The sequence below is a fragment of the Chlorocebus sabaeus genome, chromosome 18 (assembly GCF_047675955.1).
Source record: "Chlorocebus sabaeus isolate Y175 chromosome 18, mChlSab1.0.hap1, whole genome shotgun sequence".
Lineage (NCBI taxonomy): Eukaryota > Metazoa > Chordata > Mammalia > Primates > Cercopithecidae > Chlorocebus > Chlorocebus sabaeus.
In genome coordinates, this window is record NC_132921.1 from 3,691,444 (window position 1) to 3,697,585 (window position 6,142).

The 6,142-nt window shown below is 40.4% G+C and overlaps 1 non-coding gene across 1 annotated transcript; it reads left to right on the forward strand.

The window, feature by feature from the left end:
- Positions 1-783: 783 nt before the first annotated feature.
- On the forward strand, positions 784-888 carry LOC119620540 (U6 spliceosomal RNA). The gene has a single exon (XR_005237021.1). It is a non-coding gene; the product is annotated as a U6 spliceosomal RNA (small nuclear RNA).
- The last annotated feature ends 5,254 nt before the right edge of the window (positions 889-6,142 follow it).

The window sequence follows — 6,142 nt, forward strand, 5'->3', positions numbered from 1 at the left end:
CAGCCTCCCGAGTAGCTGGGACTACAGGCACCCCCCACCAACATCACACTCAGCTAATGTTTTTAGAGATGGGGTTTCGTCGTGTTGGCTAGGCTGGTCTTGAACTCCTGACCTCAAGTTATCCTCCCGCCTCAACCTTCCTAAGTGCTGAGATTACAGGCATGAGCCACTGCTCTGGCCCTTAAAATCCACTTTTCATTGCACATCACAATACAATTGAGAAATGGTTTGTCGTTGTTATGTAGAATAAGAGATGACCCTTCAAAATGATGATTGTAAAAAATTTTTGCTCAGCTCATGAGGCACCAACTTACTGGGACTTTTTACCTTTCCAATTTGCTTCAAATGCCAAACGACCATTGAATGTTCAACGCTGAGCTGTCAGCGACTTCTCCTGTAGCTGTAAGAGGATCAGCTTTGATGATTGCCGTCAACTGATCACTGTCAACTTCTGACTGCCGGCCTCTATTTGCAAAACTTCTCGAACTACCGCCGCACTGTGTGTGCCCTGGCAGTTCCTGGGCCAAACGCCTTGTTGGTGTTGCCAGTTGTCTCTTCTGCATTTTGACCTCAAATAAAAAAATTGCTCGAATTTGCTTTTTGTCTAACATCATTTCCATAGTCTAAAATCAACATAAAATAAACAGCAATAAGTCATTAGCAAAAAAACATAAAGCAAGAAATGCCCATTAATGATTAATGCCCATAAATTAAGAAATGCCCATCATGTTTATTTAAGAGCATATTCCAATATCAAACAGCAAATTCCAACAGTGCAAAAACCACAATTACTTTTGCATTCACCTAAAATTGGAACGACACAGAGAAGACTAGCATGGCCCCTAAAAAATACATACATAAAAACAAACTGCAGAAGGGATTATTTTATTTAGTTTAATTTGTTTTGTTTGTTTATTTGTTTAGACCTACATACTGGTCAGTTTTTCATCCTCACATTTTTGTGTGTCTGACCTTCATCTGGCATCGTATTCCTTCTGCCTGATTTACAGGTATATTCTTTACAAATTTTCTTAGTGAGGATGTCTAGTGGCAAACACTCATTTTGTTTACCTGAGAATGTCTTTATCTTACCCTAATTCTTTTTTTTTTTTTTTTAAGACTAGATCTCACTCTGTTGCCCAAGTTGAAGTGCAGTGGCGCAATCATAGGTCATGGTATCCTCCATCTCCTGGGCTCAAATGATCAATGATCCTCCCGCCTCAGCCTCCCGAGTAGCTGGAACTACAGGCATTCACTGCCACGCCCAGCTAACATTTAAAAAATTTTATTAGAGACAAGGTCTCACTATGTTACCCAGGTGGTCCTGAACTCTTGAGTTCAAGCTCCCTGCCTCCCAAAGTGCTGGGATTACAGGCGTGAGCCACTGCACCCGTATTTTGCTCTCTTTTTTTTTTTTGAGACGGAGTTTTGCTCTTGTTGCCCAGGCTGGAGTGCAATATCTCAGCTCACCGCAGCCTCCGCCTCCTGGATTCAAGTGATTCTACTGCCTCAGCCTCCCAAGTACCTGGGATTACAGGCACGCACCACACGCCCGGCTAATTTTTTTTTGTACTTTTAGTAGAGATGGGGTTTCACCATGTCGGTCAGGCTGGTCTTGAACTCGTAACCTCAGGTGACCCACTCACCTTGACCTCCCAAAGTGCTGGGATTACAGGCATGAGCCACCGCGCCCGACGCTCTAAATATTAAAATATATCTTTTTTCTACTTATAGTATTTTAGGTACACAATTATTTTCTTTCAGCCCACTAACAATATTCCATTTTTAGCTCTGCCTCTGTTGTGGGTGATGAAAATAGATCTCTGTTCATTTGAACATCTCCATCTTCTTCACTGGCTGCTTTGGAGGCTTCTCTTAGTTGTTGGTGCTTGATAATTCATTATGGTGTGCCTAAGTGTGGATTCATGTATTCCATTTACTTATTCATTAGAAATTCTCAGGAATTATAATAATTATAATAAATTATAATTATAATATATATTTTTATTTATGTATATTTTAGATATTTATATTTTTATATATTTATATATTATTTATATATAATTATAATTATAACAAATATAATAATTATTATTATCATCATCATTTTTGAGACAGAGTCTCACTCTGTTGTCCAGGCTGGAGTGCAGTGGCATGATCTTGGCTCACTGCAACCTCCGCCTCCTGAGCTCAAGCGATTCTCCTGCCTCAGCCTCCCGAGTAGCTGGGATTACAGGTGCCCACCACTACTCCCAGCTAAATTTTGTATTTTAGTAGAGACGGGGTTTCACCATGTTGGTCAGGCTGGTCTCGAACTCCCGACCTCAGGTAATCCACCCGCCTCTGCCTCCCAAAGTGCTGGGATTACAGGCGTCAGTCACCGTACTCGGCCTCTCAGGAATTATTTCTGAGGAATCATTCTTAGAAATATTTGTACAAATATAATCTTAGCCTTATTCTTTCTCTTTCCTCTGAAATTCCAACACCCATATGATAGGCCTTGTCATTGCATTCTCCAAGTTTCTTAACTTTTTTTTCATATTTTCTATCTCTTTTTCTCTCTATACTGCATTCTGGGTAATTTTATTAGATTCATTTTGTACTTCAATTTTATCTTCTTCTATGTCTTCCGTTAAACCTCTCCATTTGCTTTGATAATTTAATTATTTTTTGTCTTTGTAATTTGGTTCTTTTTCAAATGTGCTTGGTCAATATTTTTTGATTTTTTAATTCTAAAATTAAAAAAATGCACAAAAAGTTGAAATAATAGTATAATGAACTGTTATTTATCAGTTGTTAATATTTTTGCTATATTTGTTTTATCTATTTTTCTATAGATTATTTTGCTAAAAGAATCTAAATAAGTTGCAGACATGACATTTGACTCCTAAGTACTTCAGTGGAAAAGAAGCTTCTAAGAATACTGGCATTTTTTTACAAATCCAGAATTCCGTCATTATGCCTAAGTACCAATCATCTCCTAACATCATTTAATACCTACTTCGCATTCACATTTGCTTGATTGTCCCTAAAATGTCTTCTTTTTCCAAGGATTTAATAAGGGTTCATGTCTTACATTTTTGTTATGCCTCATTTTAATAGCTTTTATGAGATATAATTGACCTATGTGAAACTGCACATATTAAAGGGATAGGTTTTGACATGTGTGTAGATGTGAAACTTTCATTACAACCAATGCGTGAACATATCCTGTCACTCCTAAACATCTTCTTGTTCTCCTTTGTACTCTTTCTACTCCCTGCTCCCCAATTCCCAGGCAATTACTGATCTTTTATCAGTCACTACAGATTAGATTTCATTTTCTAGCATTTTTAGTGAATGGAATTATACACTAAATCTTCTTTTCTGTTTGGCTTCTTTCGCCTTGAATAGTTATCTTCAGATTTATCCATGTTGTTGCATGAATTAATACTCGTTCCTTTGAACTGCAGATAGGGTGAAATTCATACCTCAGTAAGACTGAGTTATCCAACCTATGAACACAGTACATCTCTCCATCTATTCAAGTTTCCTTTAATTTCTCCCAGTGATATTCTGCAATTTGCAATGTTCAGATATTGTCCATATTTTGCAAAATACATCACTAAATGTTTCATATTTTTGATATTATGTTAAAATATATTGTTTATGTAGTTTCAAATTTATTGTTGTTTTTTAAAGATTGGCTCTGTATCCTGTAAGCTTACTAAACTTGTTTATAAATTGTTGTAGCTTTTTTGTTGATTCCAAAAGGATTTTTCAGCTAAAGAAATGTGTTTTCTGGCCAGGTGTGGTGGCACATGCCTGTAATCCCAGTTACTTGGGAGGCTGAGCCAGGAAAATCGCTTGAACCCTGGAGGCAGAGGTTGCAGTGAGCTGAGATCATGTGCCACTGCACTCCAGCCTGGGCAAAAACAGTGAGACTCCAGGAAAGAAGGAAGAAAGGAAGGAAGGGAGGAAGGGAAGGAGGGAGGGAGGGAAAGAGGGAAAGAAAGAGAAAGAAAGAGAGAGAGAGGGAGGGAGGGAGACAGGGAAGGAAGAAAGAAAGGAAGAAAGAAAGAAAGCTATTATCTGATAGCTTTCCTGCTATTAGAGAGAAAAATTAGTCTTTCATCATTAATTATTATGCTAGCTATAGTGGTTTTTTTGTTTTTGTTTTTGTTTTTTTATATAGAAGCCCTTTATCCTATTGAAGACATGCCCTTCCTTTCCTCCTAGTTTGTGAGTGTTTCATGCATGAATGCTGGATTGGATTTGCTAAAATTGTGTTAAGAAGTTTTGCATTTATATTCAGGAAGGCTCTCAGCCTGTCCTTTTGTTGTTGTCTTTTTTTGTGTGTGTGTGAGATGGAGTCTCGCTCTGTCACCCAGGCTGGAGTGCAGGGGTGCGATCTCGGCTCACTGCAACCTCTGCCTCCCGGGTTCACGCCATTCTCCTGCCTCAGCCTCCCGAGTAGCTGGGACTACAGGTGCCTGCCCCCACGCCCAGCTAATTTTTTGTATTTTTAGTAGAGACGGGGTTTCACTGTGTTAGCCAGGATGGTCTTGATCTCCTGACCTTGTGATTTGCCCACCTCAGCCTCCCAAAGTGCTGGGATTACAGGCATGAGCCACCGTGCCTGGCCTTGTTGTTGTCTTTCTTGGAATATGTTTTTTGGGTCTTTGTATCAGGGCAACACTGGTCTCTGAATTGGGAAGTATTTCTCTCTCGACTCTTTTGGAACAGTTTAGTATTCGCACAGTTTTCAAGTCATAGAAACAATGTTTCGGCTTTTGGATTTGTTGGTGGTTTGTTCTCAGCTGCCAAGGATGAAACACCAGCAGATAGGGTACAAGCTATGCAAGGGTAATGAAGAAGGAAAAAGGTTTGGCATCGATCATTTGCTGCCAGACACTGTTACATGTTGTTGTTGTTGTTGTTCATTGAGACAGAGTCTCACTCTGTTGTCCAGGATGGAGTGCAGTGGCACGATCTCAGTTCACTGCAACCTCTGTCTCCCAGGCTCAAGTGATTCTCCTGCCTCAGCCTCCCAAGTAGCTGGGACTACAGATATGCACCACCACGCTTGGCTAATTTTCGTGTTTTTAGTAGAGATGGGGTTTCACCATGTTGGCCAGGTTGGTCTTTAACTCCTGACCTGAAGCAATCTGCATGCCTCAGCCTCCCAAAGTGCTGGGATTACAGGTGTGAGCCACCGTGCCTGGCCTGTTACATGTTTAATCTCTTCTCATTGTCTCACAATTTCTTGAAGAGTGTAAGATGACTCTCATTTTACAAGTTTGTTAAGAGAGGTTAAATATTCGCCTAAAATAGCACAGTAAGTCTTGGAGTTGGGATGGAAAAGCAGACTCAAGGCCTCTAGAGGCCCTGCACTTTCTTACACCAGGTAAGCAGGGTGAAGAATATACCTAGTAGTTCAGGAAACTGTGATCTGTAAATTTAATTTGAGTTCACTCTAGAGTTGTTTAATTTCAGATTCCAAATTGAACTAAATCCTGACACTGGCCTGAAGTTTGCTGAATCAAGTTGAGCCTAAAGCTGCCTCCTAACGTATTTTAAGTTCAGCCTAAAGGTTTCTCTGTCCGTCTTGTGAACTATGTAGCAAGTGGAGATGTAAACAGACCATAGCCTACACCTGTTTTGGCCAATCAAATGTAGCCAACTGTTTGAACTGTGTTTTGGTTTGTTTTTAGACAGAGTTTCGCTCTTGTTGCCCAGGCTGGAGTGCAGTGGCGTGATCTCGGCTCACCCCAACCTCTGCCTCCCAGGTTCAAGCAACTCTTCTGCGTCAGCCTCCCAAGTAGCTGGGATTACAGGCACACGCCACCACGCCCGGCTAATTTTGTATTTTTAGTAGAGATAGGATTTTTCCATGTTGGTCAAGCTGGCCTTGAACTCACAACCTCAGGTGATCCACTCACCTAGGGTTCCCAGAGATGTTCAGATCCGCAGCCCACTGCTTTTTTTCCGTATGATCTTTACCCACACCAGCTCTGATTCCAGTTTTTTGAGTTTATACCCGGATCCTGCACCACCCTTCTCCAGCCTCTGGTCCTTGCCACTGTTTCTTTCTTCATCTGCACCAAGGACTGAGGCAGAAGTAACAATCTGTTTGAACAATGTCTACATTCAGAACATACTA